The sequence below is a fragment of the Triticum urartu genome, chromosome 4A, assembly GCF_056163025.1.
Source record: "Triticum urartu cultivar PI428250 chromosome 4A, HENAU_Tu73, whole genome shotgun sequence".
In the NCBI taxonomy this organism is placed as follows: domain Eukaryota; kingdom Viridiplantae; phylum Streptophyta; class Magnoliopsida; order Poales; family Poaceae; genus Triticum; species Triticum urartu.
The window spans coordinates 543,802,498-543,818,487 of NC_141876.1; positions in this window are offsets into that span (position 1 = coordinate 543,802,498).

Sequence of the window (15,990 nt, forward strand, 5' to 3'; positions counted from 1 at the left end):
CGGAGACTTTGATTATCCCTGCAGTCGACATAGCTAAAACTCCAAGTGGTTAAACCGAATCACACAAAACAAGGGAGCACCTTGCTCTGATACCAATTGAAAGTGCGTTATATCGACTAGAGGGGGGGGTGAATAGGCAATTTTTATGAAAGTCTTCAAAATGTGGAAGTTTTGAAGACTTACGATAGAAATAAGCCTATTACCATGCAGTGGAAGGTAGACTACACTAGGCAAACCATAGTCAGGTATTCAATTAAGTGAAAGCACAATGACTGATAGCAGCTAGGTAGTAAGGATCAGGTAGGAAGATATTATGAAGCCAATCAGAACAAGTAGTCACTTAGTGAAGACAAAAGATAAGGCAATCATACAATGACTTCACAAGGAGCAATCAGTAAGTAAAGGGAATGAAAGGATGAAACCAGTGACTCTCTAAAGACAATGATTTGTTGGACCAGTTCCAGTTGCTGTGACAACTGTACATCTGGTTAGGGCGGCTAGGTATTTAAACCTTAGGACACACAGTCCCGGACACCCAGTCCTGAACACGCAGCTCAGGAAACCCAGTCCTCACCGTATTCCCCTTGAGCTAAGGTCACACAGACCTCGCCCAATCACTCTGGTAAGTCTTCAAGGTAGACTCCCAAACCTTCAAAGACTTCGTTCACCGGCAATCCACAATGTCTCTTGGATGCTCAGAACGCGACGCCTAACCGGCTGGAGGATGCACAGTCCTCAAGTGTAATAAGTCTTCAGATCACTCAGACAAGAAGACTTAAGTGATGCCTAATTCTCTCTGGCTCTGGGTGGTTAGGGCTTTTTCCTCGCAAGGAATTCTCTCTCTCAAAGGCTTCGAGGTGGGTTGCTCTCAAACGACAAAAGCCGTATTCTCAATCTGAGCAGCCAACCGTTTATGGTTGTAGGGGTGGGCTATTTATAGCCACTTGGCAACCCGACCTGATTTGTCCGAAATGACCCTGGGTCACTAAGGAAATGACACGTGTTCCAATGGTCAGATTTCAAACTCACACGGCAACTTTACTTGGGCTACAAGTAAAGCTGACTTGTCCGACTCTGGACAAGATTCTCTCTCATAGTCTTCACTCGAAGACATAGGTTTTTGGTTAGGCATCACTTCAGTCATTCTGACTGGTTCTCTTGGACCCCACTTAACAGTACGGTGGTTCCTATGACTCAACACAAAAGAAGAAGAACTACGAGAGATCTAAGTCTTCGAGCTCCATAGGCTTCATGCGGTGTCTTCTCTTGTCATAGTCTTCAATGTGAATATCTTCATATACCACCTTTGACTTCAATGTCTTCATACATTTTTAGGGGTCATCTCTAGTAGGAAAACCGAATCAATGAGGGACTTCTACCTGTGTTATCCTGCAATTCTCACAAACACATTAGTCCCTCAACTAGGTTTGTCGTCAATACTCCAAAACCAACTAGGGGTGGCACTAGATGCACTTACACATGGACCTGCCTACGTGTCTCATGTACGCACATTATCTTTATGCCTGTCTCTCACGCATTGTATCACATCTCTCTTCCTAATCGATGAGTATGATTCTAGCAGAGCTTTCTGTAGGATGCCCCTTAAAGTTAGGTTGGATGAATAGTAATATCAGAGATAAAGGGGTTACCTTAGTCTGAGAACCTAGGGTTACAAATCCTAGCCGGCTTTGTCAGTGGACACAGAGTCCTTCACAATTCTGCTATCTTTGTCTTGTATGACTAGTCATCCATGGGTCTTCCTAAATGCGTCACGGGCCGACCAATGTGGCATAGGACGGAACCGAATGAAGGGCCTCACCTCGACCCACCGGACCTCACGCGGTGACACACCCTCTGCCCCCACGTCTCATTATCTTCTCACACCCACACATACCAACACAAACACCACACACACAGAAAATTTCTCCTGGTGCCTCTATTCCCTCCCCCTTGCATATACAAACTCAAGGGAATGGAATCTCTTGTCGTGACGTCAGATTCGTCTCTCTCTCTAGACCACTCTCATTTCTCGTGCTATCTCTCCCACGCCCCCCCGTCGGCTCCTCTATCCACGCCTCTCTCAAATACATAATACACACACATACCTCTCTAGGCCCCGCCAAATGCATCAACTACACATTCACACATGTTACATCACGTACCACATTGATCTAAAAAGCCCTCTCTTCACGTTTATTTCGCATACAACATTCCTTTTGAATAAAGTGTGGCCAAAATATTATTTTAGAGTTTCTAAATATATACAACATTACAAAGTTATATGGAGGAGTACAAACGCTAATTTGCATTGCATGGTGCCCACAATGATATTTATTCCACACTGTGAATTTGTATATTTTTATACTATATACAAAGTTAGTCAGAATAAAGAGAAACGAAGAGCATCTCTCTCTCCATCGCATACCCCCTGTACGCCCCTTTCACGTATGCACACAAAACTATCTCCAGGTCCTCTAAAAGTAAGCCCCCAGAAAATTCACGCACATTTCATCTTTCTCTCGCGATATATGCAATAACGATCATTGTATTTGAAGCAAAAGCACAATACGTACATTGGACTTCAGAATCCACTCATTACGGTCACCATTTACATTTAGTGGTTATTATACAGTCATGGGCTCACCATACAACTCTGTATTTGCTCATGACATGACTAGTTGACCAGTTAAACGCTCCACATGGCACCTCTAGTGTTGCATCACATTATCTCACTACCATCGTGCCCACCTGTTGACTTGTATCTACTCTACATCTACACTCTTATAAAATACATAAAATACACTCTTATAAAAAACAGAGTTGGTGATGATGGTGTGCCTGCCATCCTGCAATATAGGCCGTCCGATTTATATCTGGCGGATAGGAAAGGAACTATGGCAATTTTGCAAAAACGTACCCACACACCTCTCCACATTTGCAAATAAGGCCTTCCCTCGTTCATCCTTTTCTCTCACAAGATAAACAAGTCATACAAATGCATCTTGATGTTACGTGCAACGCACGGGCATGTTGCTAGTAAGAATGAAAACAAATGACAAAAAAAATATTTGGACGGTGGTTCGAAGTCATGACCGCGGGCACAACAGACAAGGTGGCCTTGTATTGCTATGCTGAGCCGTCTGTTTTAACACACAGGAGCTGGTGTGGTGATTATACACACACGCACGCATGCACACGAACTCCATCCACACAACACTCACACAAACACATGCACCCACGCACGCACGCAACACTCACACGTACACACGCATCCACGCACGCACGCAACACTCACACGCACGCACACAACACTCACACGCGCACACACACGCATGCATGCACACACCAGTACACCACACGACCAACACACACTCTCACACTCAAGTCCTCAACCTACACGTGCATGCGCACACATCAGGCCCTAACAGACACATACACAACCAGGTGATTCCCGCGCATGGGTTGGAGCCTTGTCACGCCTGCATAAATTTGTGTTTATCTGACCTTTTGCCTATGTGAACTGACAGGTGGGACCCACAAGGAACGTGGTCAATTTAACTAGTCAACATGGCGCCACGCAGACTATTTGGCTGGTCAACAGAGTGCAATCCGATGCTGAACTATGAGCAAGTGACCGTATAATCACCGCAAACCATATATAGTGACCGTAATCAGCTTATTCTGAAGTTCGGTGACCGTATTACGCTTTTCTCTCTGTAGGCCCTCCAAAACTACATCTCTACATGTTCTCGCATGTTACATCTAACAACCATGCAATACATCACTACTACTACACTCTAACACAATAAATCATATGTGTTTTTAGTTTTACTAGATATCATATTGTTACTTATAATTTTTCAGTTTGCATACATTAAAATTGCCTTTGAAATGTATGACCAGTATCATCTACCGCGCAGGAAAAAATCTTGCCCTTTCCTATTTAATCGGGTTTGTATCGATGGATCGTGCAAAACAGCAAAACTATAGTACTATACAGTACAAGTGACAGTTCACTGGGCCGTCGTGTCGTCTACTCCTCCGTCGTAAGAGTGGAGCGCTCGCTTTCATAAATCTTCTAGTCCCTTTCGCCGACATGTGGGACATCAAGCTACCGGGTCCACGTGCCATACCGGAATACAGTGCAAAGAAGCCGAGGTGAAGCACCCCAGTCATGGCGCCGACGTAGTAATGAGCAATGAGGCGTCAAATCACAAAGTTGCACCTTTCCCGCAGTTAAGTTCGAGGGACGAAGCAACCATCATTTCACTCGTTGCTGAATCCGCTTCTCCCTCATCTTCTTCAACTTAACCACGTGTTGCTTCTGCCGTTGTTTTGCCTCATGTGGGACACAGATCGGCTTGGTAAAGCACTGACACGTGGGACCGCATGTTAGCAAACCGCCAGGACAACGTCCTCCCAAAATAAGAAGCCTAATCCTAGACTTACAAAGGGCTACGTAGCTGCTACATATACTTTCCATCTAATCTATATATGCCCCCCTGATTTTCAGGTGGGGTGGGCCTAATCCTCTCCTTTAATCCAATCAAATAGTCCCACATCACATCAGTTCGTAACTTTACGTAAACCATTACGTGGATGTAGCATTGCTCAAGTAAGAAACCTCCCCTGCCATCCGTGCGGCAAAATCACCTCCTTTTTACTAATCTTGATTCTATAATTTTTTAGATCAATATAATTGAGATTTGTATAGATAGCACACAGGAGCAAAACCAAGTGGTACGGTTAAGGGCATCCACAATGTGTATCCAAATGTGAAAATAGCTTTTGGCATTGTGGGAACCATTGTGGACGGTGTTGCCAAAGCCAAAAAGATGGAACCGAAGCTCCCTGATTGATAGATTGAAGGAATAGAAAAATGCAACGTCTCTCCTCTTTCTCCCATGCTTGGACACATGTAGTACAGTATAGAGCACAGAGTCTACTCCCCTGTCCCTTCTATCACAAATCACAAAGCAGTGAGGCGTCAAATCACAAAAGCGCGGACGAAGCAACCATCATTTCACTCTTCGCTGACTCTGCTTCTCCATCGTCTTCTTCGAGAAACCATCTCACCGCACTAGTACTCCTAGTAGTACTAGTAAAGGACTTCCTGGATGCAAATAAGGTGGTTGTCTCAGCTTGCAGGCAGCACTTGCGAATGACTTACCGTGCTCTCCCTCAATGGTGTTCTCCGTCGAACGCACTTCGCCAAACCACCAAAAAAAGATATTGTCGACGTCACCGCAATGGGGAAGGAAGTCAAATATAGTTACTACCTCCATTTTTTTGTACACAAGGCCAGTATATCAAAATTACAATTTGCAAAGGTCCACTAACACTAACCGAGGCAAAATTGATGGGGTTAGCAACCAAGGACATTAATATCCTCTGCATGCATGCGAAAGTGAGAAGGTTGGTTTGCATGGCGCTGCATTAATCAAGCGATGAGGAGTGAGATGGTTAGCTCTTTGGTCTTTGGATAAAAAAGTACGCATTAATTGACACGTGAAACGAGGATTTGTATCGATTAAATCCCGCGAAGGAAAACCCCGCCTTTCTTTTTTAACACTAGTACTCCTAGTACGTACGTACTTATCCTGTTTGGGTCTAGGCCTTGCATTGCCAAACTTCGCCACACATTTTTGCCAAGCTTGCCTAAAGTTTTCAAAATGAGAAGGAGGTACACTTGCGCACGGCTGTCGCGGTCGCACCGCACCCTCACACGGTCGCTCCTGCACGCCGCGGTCGCACCGCACCCTCACACAGTCGCTCCTGCATGCCGCAAACCCAACCAAGGGAACGCACCCTCACTGACACGTGCTGTCGCATGTGAACAAACCAAACTCAGCCATCCTATCGCTGACACATAATTTTCGTTCATAGAGTATGTTTATCCAACCGCATGTTGGGGAGTATCCGTACGGCCCGTGCGGTGGTCTGTTGGGGAAGAAGAAGAGGTGAGGAAGAAGGAAAGAAGGGTTAGGGGACGTAGGATATTCATCCAACCGCCTGAAATGGTAGACTGACCCAAGTCAGGTGAATTGCGTAACAAATATATGTTTTTACATAGCAAAAGATCCATAAAAACAACAACATAAAGAAAAACTATCACTTCTTGCGGAAAAAAGACGTCCTCGTCGTCTTTGGATGCCGGCGCGAACCAGCCGTCGCTGCCGACGTGTGTCTCCACACCGTGGTTTTCCTCGGCCTCCAGCTACTCGTTCAAGAGGAGCGTGCGGGCGCTCTGCAAGGACGAGAGCACAGCCTGGTTCAAGTCGAGGATGTCCGGTTCCGCCTGGACGAGGGCCTCAATGGCAGCGGCATCCGCGCGCTCCTCGTCGAGTTGAGCCTCCGCCGCCCGATTCAAGTCCAGGATGTCCGGTTCCATCTGCAGGAGGGCATCGATGAGAGCGGCATCCGCGCGCTCTGCGTCGAGTCGAGCCTCTGCCGCCTAGTTCAAGTCCAGGACGTCCGGTTCCTACTGCAGGAGGGCCTCGATGGCAGCGGCATCCGCGCGCTCTGCCTCAAGTTGAGCCTCCGCCGCCCGGTTCACATCCACGACATCCGGTTCCGCCTACAGGAGAGCCTCAATGGCAGCGGCATGCGTGCGCTCCGCGTCGAGTTGAGCCTCTGCCTCCCGGTCCTCCTTTAGTATCGCCATGTTGAACCGGTGGTCTCCCTGCACCATGGGGGACTCGGACGCCAGCACGAAGTCGACGTCCATCGTCTCATACCCATCGGGGGCCTTCTGCGCCGCGACCTCCGCCATGAACATTGGATCGGCTTCCTCCTCCTCATAGCTTGGATCCAGAGAACTCGGGGATTGGCCCGCCGCAAAGCGAGCTTGGGAACGAAGGTCTGTGGCGCCAACCGCCGCCGCGAGTTCTGCGTGGCGCTTCGGCGTCAGCATCTTGTAGTAAGTGATCTTGCGGCGCACCATGGCTTTCCGGCGAACTAGGGGACGCTTGATGCGGGCTAGGGGATCGAAAGGTGGAGGAATAGGCTGGAGATTTGGTGTGGTTTTAGGGCAGTGGCTGGCGTAGGCCGAGCAGCGAAGGTTCTGGTGTGAATAGTGGTTCCGATGATGACCGGTCAATCGGTTTTAACTGTACATCGCTCTTGTCGCGTTCGCGTTGCAGCCCGGCACGCTGGACCCTCCACGTCGCTCACCGAATGGAAAGCGCTTCGTCTTGCATTTTTGCTCGCTTGTGGGACCGCAGTTGAGAGCAAACCGACGTTCCTCCCCCTCCCCCGCCCGCGTCATTTATTATACCACCACTCCCTCCGTTTTATGCGGAGTAAATAAAAACATAGGGAGTGTATACGGATGACGATCCCCTGACGTGGCCGAACCCATTGAGTAACTGACATGCGGGGCCTAGCAAGCATGGGGTCCGCCAGTAAGTGACCGAAAGGGAGGGTAAGGCAGGGATATCTACGTCAGAGGATCCACTTCCACTATACTACTTTGACCAAATGTTAGAGTAATAATATATGACATGCAACTTACACAAATGTTAGAGTAATAATATATGACATGCAACTTACACAAAGCATACAGGGTCTAATGCGTTTTTCGAGGCTAACTTTGACCAAATGTTAGAGTAATAATATATGACATGCAACTTACACAAAGCATACGGTCAAATTCGTATGTGAAAGGAGTTTTCAATGATATAATTTTCACATTATACATCTCATGTACTATTAATCTTGTCAATAGTCAAATTGGAAACCATCTCGAGTACAAATCTAGGAGTACGTATGAATCTAACAATATTGATTGGCCGTTGTTGAATGTTGATACCTTTTTGATCAAAGTAGAGATACTTTGAGTACGCATAAAACTTATATGTAAACTAGAAATGATAGGAGGGAGTATATTGTATGTTCAAAAATGAAACGAACATTGAATACCCTTTATATATTATTTGCGCATGCTATGATCACCAGTTCAAAATTTTGAATCCACCTTAGGTATCACGTGCCCCCACTCGTTCCCTCTAGATTTCATCTCGGGGTCCGGAGATCTATTGAAAGAGGACTAGGGTGGGTACATGCGAATGATACTCGGCGGAATGTTCAAATGAGGCACGTGGGAGGATGGACTCGACTGGAGGACGACATGATCGATGGAGAAGAGGGTTGGAGAGGAATGAGAAATAAGCAAACGCCACATGATTATACTTGAACGGATCAAATAAGCAATAAGTTGTCTCGCTTGGCCTACATAGTTAAAGGCCTAATGCGCAACGCGGAGCACTGACGCTCGAATATGGCCGGGAAAACAGGGAAACCGACATGTGGGACACACCCGTTGGGACGACATAGCGCAGACTAGTCCAATGGAGGACCTGGCCCACGACCTCCTCGCCACCGACAACCGTTCATGTGGGTCGTTGGGGCCAACAACGGGGCGCAGCTCCAGCACCGCCTCTGGAGACGGCGATCGCGGTGAGCGACACACTCATATCGTCGCTAGACACGGTCGGTTTCAGTGTGCCGAGGGTGGCGTTAGTGCTGTGGCACGACCAACGGTATGTTTGGTTTGTGCCCAAGGTTGCCCCATCAAAGCATTGGGTAGCCAAAATTTTGGTTGAGGTATTGGTTGCCCATGATTTGGCCGACATTGGCAAGAAAAATGAACTAGAGTTGGCTAGAGTTCATTGGCATGCCAAAAAATGGCAACCATCCAAACAAAGACCAATCTTTGGGTCATGACCAAAATTTTGGTAAGGTGCACTTTCGCCACAATCCAAAGACACCCCAACACCCGGCTCGTCGAGGATGCACGGGGCGCCGCGACGCGTCTGCGGAGTGGTGTAGCGTGGCCAACTGCATCCTCTGGACCTGAGACCATGCTGGGCCGTCTTGCTTTTTCAATGACATGCGGAGATCGCATGTGAGCACGGGGTATCTCCAACGTTGCCCCAACCGCAGCTGACTACCCTGGCACACCAAAACCCTCGTCCCTCGCACCGTCACGCGGTGCGTTCTCAGCCGGCGCCAGCTGCCCGCATTCATGCCGTCCGTTCGTATGTCGTCGTTAAGAGGCTCGGTGCCCGAGGAACCAACTCCGATGACTTAATGACGCACCCGGACGCTTGGCCTCACCGGAATGCGCTACTTAAAGCGGCAACGCCCAGCTAACCTCCACACCATAGCGCATCGTCCTCCTACTTGGCACCACATCCACCATGACCGCAAGTGCGAACGCTCTGTGGGAGAGCTTGTCTTCGGGGATGAAGCTCGAGGTCGCCGCCCTCGCTCAAGTCGCCTCTCGCGACGCAATAGCGGTGTAGCCGGACGCGGACGCGGCCGCAAAAGCGGTGGCCACGCTAGCGGCCGACGACGGGAGCACCATCAGCCACGCGTCCTACTTACCGCCGTCCAATGTCCGGCACCGCCGAGGTCGGGGACTCCTCCGAGGATGAGTAGGGCATGGGAGGCGGCAGGGCATGATGTGCCAACTGGCCGGTCCGTATCCCGTGTTCTACTTTTCCTCCCGAGAGACCGCACCTTCACTTCATGGGTCTTGAACCCCGCCCCCGTACATAGAGATCGCAGATGGAGGACGTCGGTCGCCGCCGTAGAATAGGTTTAGGGTCGGGTTTCTTTTATTTTTCTGTCCTATAAAAGTTCGAAATGTAATGAAAATCTGCCGTGTTTGCATTAATCTCGGTCGGTGTATATGAACTTTCACAATAATATACATATTGTGGGAGTACTAGCAAGATGCCCGTGCGTTGCACGGAAGATCAAGATCTTGTGGGAGAAAAGGATGAACGAGGGAAAGCCTTATCTGCAAATGTGGAGAGGAGTGTGGGTAAATTGTCATAGTTTCCTTCCTATTCGTTAGATATAGATCAGACGGCCTATATTGCAGGATGACAGGCACACCATCATCACCAACTCTGCTTTTTATTGAACCGAGACAAATCTAACATGTGAAGTAAAATAAACACATAGGGTCTATACATACACAAATTATCTTAGGCACACCAATAGTACGTCCACTACACATTCACGCATTTCACATCTTTCTACATCTACGGGAACCTACGAAAGGGTTAACATAAATTGCCTCTCTCTTTCCTCCCCCAATTTTCATGGTGGTGGGCCCCTCCCTCCCCCAATCTACAATCAACAGCTCACACGTTTCACATTACGTTAATTACGTAACTGGGATTACGTAGGTGTAGCATTACTCGTCCGAAAAAACCCAACTAAGCCAACCTCTTAGCATATCGCGCGGGAAAAGACCCGGCCGTGCCGTTTTAGTCAGTCGGGATTACCGAATTACTAGTAGTAGTATTGATGGATCGCGCGAAGCAACAAGTTTTTTTGAGGGGGCTAAGCACCTAGTTTAAAAGGAAAAAATGCGGTACACTCACAACACTCTTGTCGCGGTCGCATTGCACCCCACACACGTTCGGTCCTGCACACGGCTCACGCAAACGGAACTCGCTTCGGCTTGCCTCTTCACTGACACGTGGGACTGCACTTGGAGAAACCGACCATGCGCCAAACTCCCCCCGCCCACCGCGCGAAAATCCTTCCCTCCACACCCAAAAATTCCCCCCAAATCCGATTCAACCGCCCTTCGACCAACTAACCAATAATATTCCCCAAACCCATCCCCCCTGTCCCCCTCCACTCCATTCGCTCCGCCAAAGCCGCCCTCCCCGCCGCGTCGATACGTCGGCGTCGCGGTTCGGCGATCCTCTCACTCCCATAGTACGCTCTCGTAGACTGCCGTCCTCTAGCCGCGCCGCCATCTCTAGCTACGTTCTTGTGGAGGCGCACGGCGGTCAGCGCCGCCACCGCTGGCGACGTTCGTGTGGAGACGCACGGCGGTCAGCTTCTCCCACGGTACGCGCATTCTAGAGTGAGGCCACGTTCATGTCGGTGTAGCACTGAATGTTAGCTGATAGACGATGTTAATCTCACTATTTGCCGAAGTAGTTTACTGTCAATATGCTTTGCTTAAGAAGCTTCCTTGCCCTATTCTGCACTCAATCTGCTTAGCTGAGATGGCATGCCAAGGCTGATTAGTTGCTAAAATATCCTGCCATATATTTAATGTGACGTAGATTGCCATGGTCTAGTAGCCAATCTGTTAGGTGAAATAGCTCTACACCGTTTTATACTCGATCTTTGCTGCTGCGATGGCTAGCGGTATCCTGGACTAGGGGGTACTCACCACGTTGTCTCCCGATCTGTTAGATTGGGCCGAGGACCCCCATGGTCGTATACTCATGGACCAGTTCGGACAGCTAACGCATACATGGAAGATTCCACAAGACTTGGTGATCAAGACAAGGACTCCTCCCCACCGGCGTATTTGGCTAGGACTCTTGTTATCCTAGGCCTCTGGTGCATTATATAAACCAAGGCCAGGCTAGTCGATAGATCATATACAAACAAACATACCATAGGCTAGCTTTTAGGGTTTAGCCTCTCTGATCTCGTGGTAGATCTACTCTTGTACTACCCATATCATCAATATTAATCAACCAGGACGTAGGGTTTTACCTCCATCAAGAGGGCCCGAACCTGGATAAAACATCGTGTCCCCTGCCTCCTGTTACCATTCGCCTTAGACGCACAGTTTGGGACCCCCTACCCGAGATCCTCCAGTTTTGACACCGACATTGGTGCTTTCATTGAGAGTTCCGCTGTGTGATCAGCAAAAAGGTCGATGGCTCGCGTGCAGATCAACTGCGACTTCGGCATCTTCGTCACCAGTTCGATTGGTCACCTTGGTTCGACCAAGAACTGCGCCCCGTGTTCAGATCCCCATGTTCGGTCGAGGGCCTTCATAAAACATCAACTTCGATCTCTATCAAGATCAGGGAGGAATCATCCATGGAGCTCGAGGGCTCAACGTCAACATTGCCCTCGGGCGGCCGTGCTGTTTTATGGACAGCGAACTTGTATTCACCATCACCGTCTCCTCGAGCGTCGGTTTGACGATCGCTATGGTGGAATAGTGCGGAATTACATCTACAACAGCCATGCAAAATTTCGTCGAGTTCCGATGGTGGAATTTCCAACAATCTACGATATACCAGAGCCCTGTCAAATCTGGACGAGAATCTGGACGAGTTTAGGGCGTGGTCTCCAGAGCCCAGCTCGGAGGTCCTTTGGAAGATCCAACCGTTCATCTACTGCAGAATTCCCATATCTACCACCCCTCCAAATTTCAGCTCGATCCGACGGTTGAAACTCCGGGAACCTTCCGATGAGTGGTCTAATTTTCGGATCCGTTTTCTGCGCGAATACGGATCCGACCCGAATTCATGTTTCTTTATGAACGTGATATTGGACAACCTTTTTAGAGAATTCTCTTCTAGGGCATTGTGCATTGTTTTTAAACACGTGCCCGTAAATTTTTGAGCCTCCCCTAAGGTCATCTTCATCATCATACTGGTGTCAAACTAGTCCGGCAATATTGCTCCAAGGCTGCCGACCTGCGCTAGACACGTATGTATGATTTCCAATAAGTTGGCTGCTCGCTCCATTGTTCTGGAGAATGGAGTCTTGGTCATTTTGCCCATGAGGCATGGTTCACACGTTTCAAATGATTCATAATCAAGAGACTCCAAAAGTCCATCTTCATGGAGTTTCTTCATGCGTTTGACACCAATGTGACCAAGGCAGCAGTGCCACAAGTATGTGTGACTATCATTATCAACCTTACATCTTTTGGCATTCAGACTATGAATGTCGGAGTAATGGGCCACGGGTAGGCTAACCCGAGGCCCAGAACCTTTCAAAACATCGGGGTTGACTGCGCCCCTCAGGACACCAGGATGGAGAACCGCCTTCCAAAAGCCGGCTAAAGGAGCAGTCGACTGCCCGCATGCGGCCGAGTCCTAGAGGCGAAGTCAAGACGGGCCGACTCCCGCCTGGCGGCTCCCAGAGAAGCCGGCCACGGGGAGTCGGCCGACGACACCAACAAAGCCCATGCCCACGTAAGGGGGGATGGGACAGGGAGTGGCAACAGTAAAGCCCACTCCCTCCCCTTTTCATGGGATGGCAAGGCCACAGTGCGCCGTACCAGTGGAGATCTCCGTCCGGCGGGGCACCGTTGCCGTGCCATCCCTGACATCAGCAACAGTAGGCGGAGTCCTGCACCCACGATGGCCTGTCGGTACGATCTACAGACGATGGGCCCTACCGGTCAGCGAGAGTCCAAAAGACGGCAAGAGCGCCACCAGTCGGACCCGAAGGGAGCCGGCCCCCGGATGTCGAGCTGCCCCTCCCACGGGTCCCACGCGCCATTAACCAGACGAGATGGGGAGTGGCTACAGTAATCGCCCGCCCGGTAGCAGGGCTGTAGCCACGATCCCATGACCAAGCCTGCGTCATTAGAAGCACGGCTACAGTAATCGGCAGCCGGCAAGACCCGCAAGCGGCAGGTACGGCATGTCGGCTCCGTACCAGACCAGTCGGCAGGGCCCACCAGCCGGCGGGCCTCAGCAGTAGGCGGAGAAGCCGGCGGGTGAAGAGACTGACGGCTGGGCCCTGCGCCCAGTCGGTTTACCATTGTACCCCCGGGGGTAGGCCTATATAAACCCCCGGGGCACCCATGCAAAGGGTTCGGACCCATTAGAACTAGACCAGACCATAGAGAAGGAAGAGAGCTGGCCTAGCCTCCTCCTGTCCACAGATACAGCTCGAGGAGCACCATTGTACTCACTTTTGCCTTAGTGATCATGCGGAGACCCCGCAGAGCAGGACTAGGGGTGTTATCTCCTAGGAGAACCCCGAACCTGGGTAAACTTCGTCGGCGTACGTGTCTATGCCTCATCCTGTTTCCAGGCACCGGCGACGTTCTACTCGCCCCCACCATGATAAGCCATCCATTGGCATATGTCGCACCCAACCCCCGACATTGGGCGCCCACCGTGGGGCCTGGTGCACCGTCATGCGGAGACCTATTCTGGACGGGAACCCTCTTCCTCCCTGGCGAGCGCAGCCAGCCCGGCATGCCAGACGGAGTCTGCGCTGACGCGCTGCATGGCGCTGAAATTGCCTGTGCGGCCAGTTGCCTCACCGATCTTGTATGCGAGGTCCGCCTTTCTGACGAGCACGCATCCGACGCGGGCACAGGCAGCCCCGAGAGCCTCCTCGCGGGCCTCCTCGATCAACTTCACGTCGCCAGCGAGCGGGATGGGGACTTGGAGTCCGTAGGCTCCACTAATCCGATGTTGGTCGACTCCGACACCGTGTCACTTGACACGTTCCCCACCAACGTGGTGGTCTACGATGAGCCGCTTCCTCACGCGAAGAGCGGCGGAAGCACCGTCATGGAAGTGCTTGTCATCGATCATGGCGAGCACTCCGACGGGGGTGATTACGACCCACTCCATGCGGTGCTGCAAGACCTGACAGCGCCCATCCCTGAAGATGCCGACGCCGAGACGCTGGAGGCACGCCGCCTTCAGCTAGTTGAAGGCACCAAAAAGCTGGCCAGCATGAGACGCCTGTCAGAAGCCTACCAGCGCGAGATGGACCGCACGGTGGGCGGCACGCCGGCTCCAGCTGGGCCTAGCCGCCTTGGCACGGTCCAGCAGTGAGGTGCGGGTATCGCCGATCTGTTCGGGGCGAATCGCCCCATCTACGCCACACCTATGGAGAATATTCGAGCCGCCAGGCGGCGGCGGACGAGCTGGACAAGTTCGAGGGCGAAGAGCGTCGCCTGATGACGGAGCGCGTGCAGCGACTCCTTGACGCGGCTCCTGAGCAGAACGAGGCCAGCTGCCACACAGATGCGCCGTGCCGACGAAATGACAACTTGCTTCTACGCCGAGACCAAGGCGCGGTATCTCGGACGGCAACTGGCGGCGTCCGCGGAAGAAAAGACAAGGAGCCGACTGCCAGCCGCAGTCGGACTCGCATCACCATAGAGCGTGACCGAGACGGCCGCCCAAGAGCAGTGGAACGACGGGACGACTGCCCGCCTCCTCCCTCTCGAAGGGAAAGGCGAGTCTCCCCGCCGCCTGTTGATCACCCGACGCTCGGCGACCGCCTTGGCCGCCGAGAGGGAGTCGGTGAGAACGACGCCCGCCATCGGATCGACCGTCTCCACCGATCCCTGGCGCTTGAGGAGGAAGATGAGTTGGGTCCGCCGTGTTTTGTCCCCCGCATCCGAGATGAGCCCTTCCCCAAAGGGTTCACGCTCCCCAGAGACACACCCAAGTACACCGGCTCTATGAAGCCGGAGGACTGGCTGGTCGACTACTCCACAGCCGTCAGCATAGCAAACGGCAACAAGCGTGTTGCTGTGAAGTACGTTCCACTCATGCTCCAAGGCACCCCCCGGACGTGGCTGAACAGCTTAAGACCCCGCAACATCAACAGTTGGGTCGACTTCACCGACGCCTTCATCGGCAACTTCACCAGCACGTACAAGCGACCTCCGAAACCCCGCCAACTCTCCTTGTGCGTGCAGGGCCCCAGCGAGTCAACTTGTGACTACCTTACGCGCTGGGCTGAGCTCCGCAACTCTTGCGAGGGCGTGCACGAGGTGCAGGCCATTGAGTACTTCACTGCAGGATGCCGGGAGGGCACCCTCCTCAAGCACAGGCTTCTCTGCGATGAGCCGGAAACCCTCGACGAGCTGCTGATCATCGTAGAAAAATACGTCACGGCCGATTCCTCCATGAAGACGGAGATTCAAGTCAGCGCAACCGGCAACCCTAGCCGTAGACACCAGTCGGCGTCAACAGCAGAACGACCACAAGTGTAAAGCCCCCCCGCCGACTTCCACCAGTCGGCAGGTGGCAACAGTCGAAGATCAACAGCCGGAAGGGCAGCCTCCGCCCAGACGTCAGAAGGACGGCAAGTCCAACTGGCAGCCGGCTTTCTCATATGAGCAGACTCTGGATGGACCCTGCAAGTTCCACAGTGGCGCGAAGCCGTCCAACCACACCACTCGGAAATGCCACTGGCTCACCAGGATTGCCAAGGGAGACGGCT